The 12,799-nt window shown below is 35.3% G+C and overlaps 1 protein-coding gene across 3 annotated transcripts in view; it reads right to left on the bottom strand.

The window, feature by feature from the left end:
- The window catches only part of LOC126868055 (uncharacterized protein DDB_G0271670-like), a 173,014-nt gene that overhangs the window by 54,023 nt on the left and 106,192 nt on the right, over positions 1–12,799 (bottom strand). The gene's annotated exons all lie outside the window — the stretch shown is intronic.

Raw genomic sequence — 12,799 nt, 5'->3', positions numbered from 1 at the left:
TCTTTAATCCATAAACGTAATAAAATCTTTTGCATAGACGTGCAATTTGTTTTCACTACCGGCAATTTCCATGTGACTCATTACAAGAACATTTTCCACTATCTAGAATCGATTTTACCATAGCGACCACGCACATCGACCGATTAATAGTCAGAGCTCGGCATCTGCAAACGACGATCGAGATTGTTCGTAATTATTTGTGATTAAGATCTAACGCTCGAGCGGGCTTTTCATAGAGATCGCGAGTACGTGGGACAATGCCGCCTATCAATTTCAAAGTGTCGCAATGATTTATCCGATAAATTGCCTAATGACACGGAGCGGATTTTAGTCGAAGCTCGATAGATACATTTGCACAAACAATACTGTTACGGCATGACCGATCGAAACGGTTATGACAATGCTACGGGGCGGACAGGCAAACTTGTGGCTCGTAGCTCGTATCTGTTGCCACGAAGTGAACGTTTATCTCTTTGTTTGATCGTCAGATTGGCCTGAGCTGGATCTACTGATGATTTCGTTAAAATTCTTTAGTTTTATGTCGACGCTACACGACAGAAGAACGCATATCGATCGATGTTAACGTGAATCACGGTGTGTTTAAAAACAATGACGTCAATTTGCATTATATTTTAATAGCTTTTTAACGAGTTCCAATAAAGAATGAAATAAAAAGCGAACGATATTAACGTTACTTTAAACGATTTATGTGGAACCACTTGCATACTTGGTCGATATATGGAAACCATTTTTACGACGTTCGCTTGTAAACGTGTATAACTGTGCGACGGAATTGTATAAATTACTGTGGATGCAAAATCTCTTAAGATAAGAACCTTAAGAGATCCGCTTAAATAATTTATTTAAATAACTAGAAAATTAAAGTTGAAAATAATATCTTATGTTACAAGATGTGTGAAAGAGATAAATAGATAGAAATGATAGGAGAAAATAATCTAGTAAAAAAATAGATATTGGCATAATCCTAATACAGATGATAAAGAGCCATCTATTTTATAAATATGTAACATATAACATAACTATATAATATAATTCTTATACAAGTACGAGATATACAAAATGTAGCACAGCAACGTTTAATCCATCAAACTTGTAAAAGTTACTGTTGGAATTTCATTTTAATTCGTCCCGAGTTCCATTTCTCTATGTTAGAATATTCTGTCACGTTGTTTGTATACTTAGAAATGAGCTGTAGTAGCTCGTTTTTCATTTTTCCAGTTTACATAATCTATCCTTGTTGGAAAACAAGCAAATAAACCTTAGATTCTTAACTTTTTAAAGTTATCTTCAATTAAAATGTACGAGTTGTTCCTCGATACTTCGTTACACGTAATGAAACACGCATATAAAAACTGCAAGTTTTAGATGGTTTTACAGCTACGAAACACACTGTATATTTAACGGTTCGCCCGAGTCCCGCGTTACACTGTTAGAGTTAAAACACAGTGAGTTATAGCGAGGCCAGCGAGCTGTAGGCAGACATTTCTCGAGCTTTATATCGCATCGACGCGAAGCGTGGCGAGAAACCTAGACGCGGGGGTGGTTGTAAGCGATGCCGCGTGACGATCTTGGAGCGACAGCGGGATTTTGCAAGGTGGTTCGTTTGCCTGGGACAGTTATTCGCTTGGAATCCGACTGGTCGTTGTTATCGTACGAGTCTAAAAATACCTGGCGCCATCCTATACGGCCGACACGAGCACGTCCGTCGTCCCGAGTGTGGCCCACCATACATTATTTCCAGAATTGTTCGCGCGGCGAAAGTTTCGCACTTTGGAACGCGCGTTTCTGATCCCGCCGACATTCCCCAACACTTTTAATCTTGTGCTTCTCTTCATTTCTAATATTCTATTTTTTGTTACTGCGTTTTTTGGTTGTTTGCCCTCTTGTGGTACAGGTAACTTGATTGTTGATTCCGCTTGGCTTCTTCTTTTAGCAGTTAGTTATAGGGTGCTCGAATGATTTGGGAGAATTTTTATCTAGTGAGTGTTACTGGTATTCACGAAAGATACTTTTATGGAAGATTGAGAGAGACGAGGTGGTTATCGATCATGTTATCGTGGTAGTATTATTATTTTCGAGATAATGTAACTTTTTATTCTTGTAATTTGTGGATGCAATGGAACGATCTTTGTTAGAATTAAAAGTGAAATGAAATAACATTATACCGTCACCGTGTTTAGAGAAAAAGAGAAAAGTTTCTTACTTGAATTCCAATTATGGTATATTGTAGTAATTTCACATTAATAAGTTACAAAGATTATCACATGACAGGGCAACGAGTCTAAGAATACTAGACATAATTAGTGAGGAATAACTATGAAATTAATTGTCAATGCATCAATGGATTTTTTTTTTTGGTATTTTCGATTTCACCAAAATATTCAAATAATTGAGAAATTTTTATTTTTATCCGATACAGATTCTTATAACAATAATATTGACTACGAGTATTCAATAACGTAAAGAATGAAACGAGCGAACAGGAATAGTATTTTGTTTCACCTAAAAATTAGTTTATTTTAACATACTCACAGAGTTACGCATCTGTTATTTTATGCTAAATTGTAAATATTTTGCAGACTAATTTAACTACCTATGTTTCTTTCGTTCCTCCTTTTTGATGGTAATAATATGTCTACTCATCTTTTTGAAACAACCGCTTAGGCGCCACCCATAACTTCTCATTCCAATGTGGACTAATTTGCATTATTTTGCATTGCTTTGCTATAAAAATGTAAACATATATCGTTGCGGTTCCTATAAAAGTTATGCAAATGAAGTGCATTTTATATCAGCGACAAAAAAGAATTCTTGCATATAATATATGACACAGATATTAAAATAAACAATAAAAATAGTTCCATTTAATTATTCTTGAATCGAAATGAATTTATGTGCGAATGAAATTTGATTGAAAAATTTCTCGATTTACGAACCAGTTTGGAAAATTCATTTTCGCGTTAATTGTTGCCTAGTAGTAATAGCAATAAAAACACTGAAACATTGCAACAAATTTTTATGATAATTCATCATAACGGACATTGTATTACCATTTGATATCTTAATTATTTATTAATTAATTATTCATATATGTGGAGTAAAAATGTAGTGAAAAAAACAAGAATATTCGAGATTCAAAGGATTATAAAAGGAAACTGACTCGAGTATGACCGACGAGGTATTGTGTAGAGAAAAGTAGATTGAATCAATTTGTCGCGATGAACATTTGGTCGTGCAATGACAGGAACTTGACAATACACCAGGCGGAATTAGTAATAAACAAAAGCACTTCGTTCTTGTTATGAACTATCGACGGATGTTCCTCATTGGTGACACAGGAAATGAGGGTAAGGGATCGTTGTCTGTGATTCGTTCTCATGTGACAACAAGGGCAAAGTGCTGCATCATATCATTGCACGACTAATCCTTTAAAAATTCCTTATGGGTCAATCAAATTTAAATCTTATATACTTATGAGTGCTTAAAGTAAAGGGTGAATTGAGAATGATTACATTACAATAAAGAATAATTTCATTGTCCTACAAATTACTTGATATTTTGATTACATCTATCGCTGCGTATGCACGATATGGTACCTTAACAAGTTATGGACTAACTAAACAATGTATGCACTTGTTTCGATGAAACTGATGTTAAATTTTAGAGCATCGAATACATCAAATGCAACTAGAGAATTGCATTCTAAATACCGAAATAAAAATATCGGAATACGTTCAATATGATTTTACAAATATTTTCTTCCAGAGTTTCGAATAGGATACTCATTATGGAATGTCTAATTAAACAAAGATTCATCATTCTAAAATCAAACCGATGTTTTAAACAGAGAATGTATAGTAATACGGAAAGATAGGATTTGATAACGCTATAAGATAGAAACCTATGTAATTTTCTAAAATAAATATCCTATTAACTTATAAGGATAAACATGTAAATCCGTGATTATCAAATTAGTCTCCTCAACCATACGAAAGTTCGTATCTTATCTTCGGAACGCATTATTAAGATTTTATTCGCCTCTATAGAACACGCATTAAATGCCACAAAAGCTTTTAAACCTGGTCTCTCGTGTTTCTCTCATTCTTGCGAGATAATCCTTGATCTCAAGAAAATACGACGACCTCCCGGCATACGAAATCTGGCTAACATTTTTTCCAGGCTGAACGGTGCTATAGACGAAAAACACTCGTCGTTTTCGCCGTTACACTGTACCGTTATCAAGCCGCCGCGACCTTAGGTACACATTCGCCACAATGCAACGCGCAAATTCTGCGCGTCCCCTAATGCTTCCTAACGGTACATCGAACCTACAGACCTATCTTCTCTGTTCTTCCGCTTCCTTATCGAGGCACCGCCACCTTCTGCCGACGTTTAACAAGGTTAATAAGAAGCCGCGCATTATGCGCGACGTTTCAGCGGAACGTTGACAGAGCGTTACAAGCTTTACAAGAAACTCGCATCGAGATTTTGCGGTCGCAGACAGGAGAAAGAAATGCATCCTGGATACTGGGAATATTCTTGCGGGACAGACAACGGCACTTTCCACCCGTTGGGATTGGTATAGTGTCGCGTAATCCTATGGCGATGTTATGAAATTGTGCAAAGAAGTTAGAAATAGTTGAATTTTATTGTTCTTTTGGTGGCGAGCTGCAAAGGAATGTGAAAATAATATGCTTGTGAAGGCTGATTTTTTTTATACACCCCTGTTCAACACTTGTGGAAATTTAAATATTTAAGCAACTTGAGAAACTGACAGGAAATTATCACAAACATTGTGAATTGTTATCTTATTTCAAACAAACGATAAGGAATGGAGATTTGAGTAAGGTAATCTGTCTTGTAATAGGGCAAATTCAGTTATGAACGATTTCTAAGCGACTCAATAACTTTTTCGACAAAATCAAATGAAAAGATTGTTTTCATGTAAAATTGATTGAATATATTGAAAAGAATTGTCTTATTGGTTCCACATTATGAAAGATCATTAGCAACGCTGTACAGTCTATATCTAAATCGTTAACTAATATCTGGTAATTTACAATTTCTGGTACAGTTTTGACGTGAATAGAAATAACGTTAGATTTATTAAATTTTCCTTTGAATTTAATAAGCTGTTCATATTGTTTGGCAGATTTATTATCTTTCTCGCAACCTCCTATATTTTGCATTCCAATAGGACATGCTTGATGATAGTTGATGTATTACGTTATTCATAGATTGAGAAATTCGGCTTATCTAAGAAATATGACTTTTCTTAGAACAGGCAAATTGTGTCTCATCGTATTTCTTATCTGTAGCATTCGTATTATATGTTTGCATTAATATTTATTAGCTATATACAAACAATCTAAATTATTCTACATTCAAATCCTACTAGGTATACATATATTCTACTTCCCACTGGCGTTTAGTTTACTAAATCATGTAGTACGATCTTTTGTAATTTACATTTCATGTTGTAACAGTATCGATTCGATTTCAATATCGTTTCACTCTTGCTAAAACAATTCAAACTTCCAGCAAGAGAGAAAAAGTGTTACAAGTATAAACGTAAGGTTTGATGAAAGATCGATAGAAGTATTGCCGGAACTCGAGCGTTACGAAAGTTTCTGTTACGTTGTGGCAGAGCACAGTTACGAGGAGTGATGTGGGACACGTCTGGCATTCCAATGTATCCAGTTGACCAAAAAATTCGGATTAATTTGCAAGTAGAGATCACTAATCAGTCTTCCCACGAATTTTTACCTAACTTTCAACATACAGTACCTAGATGTCACAACACTTATCATCGACCTACGCCGAATTAAGCACGCGTAGTATTATCATGTAATCACTGTATGATATGCCTATTCTACGATCCTCTTTTGGGATTCAGAATCTCGATGTTTCGTATATATTTCGATATATCTGATAGTATAAAAAAATGTTACTCTTTCTACTTCAGTATTTAAACAACGTGAATGCTTTCGTCTTCCTCTGCATACCTGAAGTAAATTAAACATAAATACAAAATTAAGTTTCCTAATGAACTCGCAACAAAACAGAATTGAGAAGAGCTGTGAAAGCTTGTGAAATTAAGCCCATAAATCTCATTTAAAATTCTCATTAAACCAATCTATACCGTAAATTACTGCCATCCCTATTAAAGCCTGATCTACTGTACCAGATTCTGTGACCTATTGCTAGCATCCAAACTGCAGACACGCTAGACTAACCTTAAGAATCGTCAGATTTTACGCTTTCATGATCTTTCACGCCATCATCGTTTCAACCCTGCATTACCGTCCAAATGTTCCCTCGAAATTATTATTATCTCAATCTTCCCACCGACGAATGTTCTCCAGCGATCATTTACGAGTTGGACTGCAACCAAGTATCGTAAAAACACTCTTCGACAATCAACGCTAGACAAAGACGAAACAGTGGAATCTGGTAGCAGAACGGTCTTCGTGATCTCTTTTCTAGTGTACCGTTGCGATCATCCTGCGAAACATCGGCGACCGATGCCAAGGAGAGGACTATAAAGTCTCTCGTAATATCGATGGACCGGTTTTCACCGATGGTTTCTAGAAACAACGCGCAAGGCTGCAGGATTTTAACGACGAGCAAAAAGTGGCCCGCGTGAAATTGACCTGACGTTTCCTACAGAACTGGATCGTTTCTTCTGTTTACCCTTTTTCTTTCTTTCTCCTAGCGCAATTCGTTCCACGAAGCTTTTCCCATTACATGCTAACGAAATCAATTTAGTACCTATTCATTTATTAGTTTTGTTATTATCGTGTACTTTAAATTTTTCAAATGCTTTTCTAATCAAAAATATTTCGTACACCGTAGTCGGTATACAATGGCTACGAAAAGTATTGGCACGTCATTGTATTTATTATAACATTTGCTTACTGGTTAATTGAAAGTAAGTATTTTGAACATCCTGCGTGAAAACGAAAATTTGATATTACGGAAATGAAATGCAAATCTGATAAAAAAATGTTTCATCGTCGAATAAGAATATGTGCCAATACTTCTTGTAGTCGATGTAAGTCATTTATTAGCGTAAGGATTAAAAAGAAGAAGTTTGTCGATACATTAATTATCGCTATTATTGAATCGATAAAGAACTATTTTATACATTTACGTCAAATTGTAATATCAAATATCATATGTCGTTAATTTTTCCACAACTTTTATTAAATCTGTAATTCAGATTAACTTATAAACGTTTAAACATCGATACATCGACTAGCGGAAACAAAAAATGATAATTAACGATGATGAAGGATAAGCAGTTGTAATTAACGAAGTAATCAAAATATGAAATTTATATATCGATGTATAAGAAAACGGCGCTTAATTATCACGTTGCAGAATTTTACGTGACATTGTGGCAAAACAAGAGCCAGAAAAACGGCAGATTGGAGTTCAACGCGATCTTTCAATGTCAATCAGGCATTCGTTCTTTCATGTAGGTGCATCACCGAATGTCAAACACAGAACCGTAAGGTAGTGACCGGAGTGTAGTGATTTATGCGCATTTTTTGCAACCTCTGGAATGCGTGATATATTCTCATATACATGCGTGAAGCCTGTAATCCGTACAGATGTTGATACAAGTCAAGAGTAAATGAAAATTTTTCACATTAAGGTAATGACTATTTTATTTGAAACCTGATTTTAACGAATATTCCCTTATCGAGTTTTATGGAAATTCTGTATGAAAATTCTGTATGGTAAAAAGTTGAACATATTTGATCCGTAACAATAGCGAATATTTTTCCTCTTCTCAGATGAAGCTGATAATTATTACTTACTCTATTTTATAGGAATATTAAGAAAAAGAAAGCGAAGGAAAATACGATGAATAACTCAAGGCGATGCTATCGCTAGTTATATGCGAATCTGATAAAAGGATGAACATGTCAGGTCAGGCTGATAGAGAATAACTTGTCATCGACAAATAAACATGACGAAGCTTGGAAGATCTGTTATGAAGATTTTGAATCGCTGGCATTTGGAAACATTAGCATTTTTTAGAACCTTTAACATAGTTTTTCATAGTTTTTCACTGATATTTTATCAGTGATAAATTAAAGGTCGTTTCAGTCACACTTACTTTCTCAGATTCAATTATTAACGATACGTGACAAACAGAACAAATGACAAAATTAAACTTACCATATCACATTTAATTACCTTAACTTTAATTACTTTAAGATACCGTACAAAATGAATTACAATTTACTAACTCGCCATGAACACAAATGATATACAGCTTATCTTTGTCACAGCTTATCTTACTGCTTCCTACTGAAACATACCTACCGAATCTGAACCTTTTATCGGTACCGTAAGTCCGTATAAATAATGTCAGCTATGCAACAAATTGTAGCAACGTCCATATAACGCGAAGCAATATATAAATTAAAAAAAAAAACAGCAGATGACTTCGACTCGCAAGAGACACTTCAGACAAAAAGGATAAAGAGAATGTATCTTTGTAATCCAAGCATTAATCACAAGCATGGTACGACCTGGTAATAATCGTAATTAATAATAATTTAATATAATCCAGTGGGTAGAACATCAATTTCACGTGCACCAATCGTCTGGTCGGCTAAGATTGTCCCCTTTGACCATGACCTTCGGTCACTATAACCTTTGAACAAAGGCCACGAGCCGTGACACGCGTGAAAAACGCGTCATCCTCTATTAAACGGGTTTTATGTCTACCCCCCGTCGAAGAACTTTTTCTCTTTGTACAAAGAGTCTGCCTGCTGTTCAATTTTTCGAACTGCGCCCTCTGTGGCATTTCAATCGACGATCTGAGACGTGCGGGTCACTCGCAGGGATGCGTTCTATTCTTCTCGCTGAAGGAGTCTTGTTTGCACTGCGGCTTACATACGCGAGGCAAAATTGCGTAAGGAATTGCGCAAAGGGATATTGCACTGAGATATTGAGTTCAAGTTGTATGTACATATTTGTATCTGTAGAGGAACTTTGGCTGACTATGTTATTTATGCAGTATTTTGTTTAGATGATAGGATTTATTAGTTATTGAAATTACTATATTCGATTGTTTATGATCATTTCTAGGTATTATGTATTCATTATATAGGCACATTTCTCTTAGATCGATAGATCGTTGTTAAGTATTCTACGATTTTTACATCACTAAATACGTATCTTTCAACGCAATCTAATAGTATACTTAGTTATTATATTCTAAGTACAATTTACGTGTTTATCAAATTAATCATTTTACATGTAACGAACTATTCATATACAAGTTTCTTTTATCTAGTACAAATATGAAGATGATAGATTTTATTATCAAAATTAATGGTACAATTTCACATTGAAAAACATAAATAAATTACTATGTACCAAACTTAAATTCGATTATCTCAATTAACAGGGTGAACAAACATTGAACTTTGCTAAAATTTACCACCACTACAAATCTACAGTACCGTACATAGAAACGTTATGTACTGTGTCATATTAATGTTGCAAATTCTGCTCTAAATAACATCGAGTACCAGCGTAAAATCTGATTTGCAAGGCTCATCAAAATTTTGCCGCGCTCTCGAGATTCGCGATATTAACCAAGGCATAGGCGATCAAAACGTAGCAACGTTGTCTATACAGGCATTACGAATATACTTAAAGGAGTTATCCCAAGCATCAAATGTACGCCAGTTTTTGCCACCAACCGGACATTGGTGGTCACTCGTTAACACAGCAGGGTGTATCAGCAGTTGGTATCAATTTTCGCCAAGTTCCAGGACCCCGTTGTTCCAGCCGTTTCGCGATTTAATTAACCGGGACAGGCCCGCACGCTCTATATCGTTTGTCGTCACTTCCCCATGGCCGGTAATCTTCGTTTGCTCTTTTTTAACCGCGGCATATCGTCTTTTAAACTGCTCGTTATCCAATTATCTTGGACCTTTGAACGTGCTTCTGCATGCTCCACTAATTAAACTTTGCACCGGAGTGCCGCGTATTGCAGCCGCGGACGAATTAAAAAACCATTCGAATGTTTCGTGGTGTCGCTTTTAACGTTCGAATCATGCCGCTGTTCATCTTTGTTGCGTCTTAATTCGACCAGGTCACTTTGAGAAAAGGACGAAGCTCGTCGGATTATTGACGTGGTAAATGAACCGCGGAGAACAATTGATGGATTTGTTTTATGAATATTGAAATATTTCTAGCTTTCATTTCGTGTTTAATATTTAAAGTTTTTTAGTTTTCCAAGCTTGGGTAATTTATATGGCGAAAATGGATAATTTCATAGTATCAGATTTTTGCAGTCGTAAGAAAGTACTATCAAATGACACGAAAAATATGTTTGTTCGTATTTAAATGCTATGGTAAATTCAATAGTACGGAAACACTTTCTGTATAATATTATGCGTCTTATCCTTTCGTATTTTCTCATTGCAAAAATTTAACTTTATTTAGAAATAATCTGAAAATAGAACAACCAACACAACTAATACTGCAAACTACTACATGTCTATTCAAAATTCTATCAGGAAATTATTCTAAACGATTTAAATCACTGAAATTACAAAAAGTATAACGAAACCCTCTAAATAAATGCTCACAAAGTTTCCTACTAACCGATATATAATACAAAAACCATATAATTTATTACAAAACATTAAAAATATCATTGCCAAAATATTATGCAATACCCCCAAGCAAGATATTAATCACAATCCCTAACAAGATGACCACATCATCTCACAGTATAAATTCGCCTCATAAAAAACATAACAAACAATCTTATCCTGTAATCGAAATTTTGATCTCATTTTTCCTCCATCCTCCTTCAGTAACCAGCTACGGGTCATTTATAGAAATCAGAGCATCGAGATCAGCCACTTCGTAATTATCAAAAGCGCCGTGTGGATTATTAATCAGGCGTTCATGCCGAATACTTTTCAAAGAAGCATGGCCGATTAATTGCGTTAATCGGTCGTTAATCTCCGAAATTCTTGTTACTACTATCGGCCGCGAGGCGCCCTTTTACAGTCGCTAATTACGCTTGCGTGACGAAGCTCGATACTCTCGCGCGATTCTTGCCACGTGCACACACATAGTCCTCGCGGAGGCCCGCACGTTGCCTCGGCTGACCTCCCCAGATGCTATCCCACTTGTCTTGAATTCCTTCGACTTTTCTCTTTGGCCGCGATACAGTAATACGAGCTTTTAATTGTTTTTATTTAGCTCCGGGACACCGCGAGTGTTGCGTCAGGAATTCGAATGGACGCCACAGCGGTATTATCCTGACGGAATTTTCAGTTTTTCGACTCGAACGAACACGGTATACTGACGAGCTGGGAATTTTAAAAATAACGGAGAAACACACTGACGCTTGAAAGCAGTGATTTTGAACAATACTCTGGTTTCCAATTGAAGTAGATTTGAGTGGAAGCTTCACAATTGGAAGATGGATGTAGAAAAGTTTGATTCATTAAGTTTCGGTAGAAGAAAAAGAAGTCTTTCGGAAAACTGATCTGAGCTTTAAGAAATTTCTACGATAAGAAGAAATTAAGTACTCTATATAGAAACTATAGAAAGTGTTGCAGATATCAAAAAAATAGCGAAAGAAACGGTGCATATAGTATAGAATAATATACTAATTCATTAAACATTATGATACTACAATGTATATTTTACTTTTGGTATTTCGTATATTCTTGTATATCATATACATTCTTATACCCTTAAGTTGCTCATAAATGTACAGATATTCGCAGTGTAGTAATAAGTAAGCAGAGCGTAATACACATACATTGTGAAACATTTTACATACTACTAAAAGGGTTAAAGAAACATTACAATGAAAGATAATTACGTGCGGATAGTCGTCACGGGTATCTCTATTATACTTGTACTATAATGAGAAACTCGTGTAATTATTAGAATGATCAGTACCTACCTAAGTCACTAGCTGCTTAATTGTAAGCGGTTATGATTAATTAATGTACGAGATACGTTCTATAAACACACAATTAGAATATACGCGTAAGAATCAGTTTAACATTTTGTTATTTCGGTCGAGTACAAGTAACGAGATGTTTATGACTAAATATTGAAGTGCGAGAATAATAGCTGTAGTAGTTAGGTATTGTGCAAGCACAGCATGCTATTTGTTCATTACAAGAGCGTAATAAATGCACACGAGATCCTACTATTTATATAATATACCTAAACTATCATCAAGCGTGTCTGTGGAAAAGCTTTGCGAGACACTGAAGAATGATATTGCACTAAAATTTACATATAAAACGTTTATATAAATAGATGCACTATGTCATGCTACAGAAATATACGATACTTATATAGAACGTGTGTAGGATTTACTTTACAAGTTCAAAGGAAGCATTATTAGGTTAACGTGAAGATTTCCAGTTTCTCCGAAGAATAGGACGTTACAATGCGTTACAATGGTCGGTGAATTTAATGCAATGATTTATATTCTTCCAATACGTGCAGAGAAAGTGAGTGCAATGTACAAAATTTGCGAACTGGCGTTTCAAGGAATGCGTGAAAAGAATATCGATTACTCGTATTTTATTCGTCGCAACGAGCGGACAATAAGTTCGTACTTAACGTCAAGTGTCACCGGAATTTAAGGGAATGCATTGTTACACAGAATTATGCAATTTGATACTATCAAAATTGTTATTTTATTTATTGTTGCAACTAAACATATATCGTTACGACATTTTTATAACATTAACAATATCGTTTG

This window comes from Bombus huntii, chromosome 7 (assembly GCF_024542735.1).
Source record: "Bombus huntii isolate Logan2020A chromosome 7, iyBomHunt1.1, whole genome shotgun sequence".
NCBI lineage: Eukaryota > Metazoa > Arthropoda > Insecta > Hymenoptera > Apidae > Bombus > Bombus huntii.
This window is presented reverse-complemented; position numbering and strand designations above follow the sequence as displayed.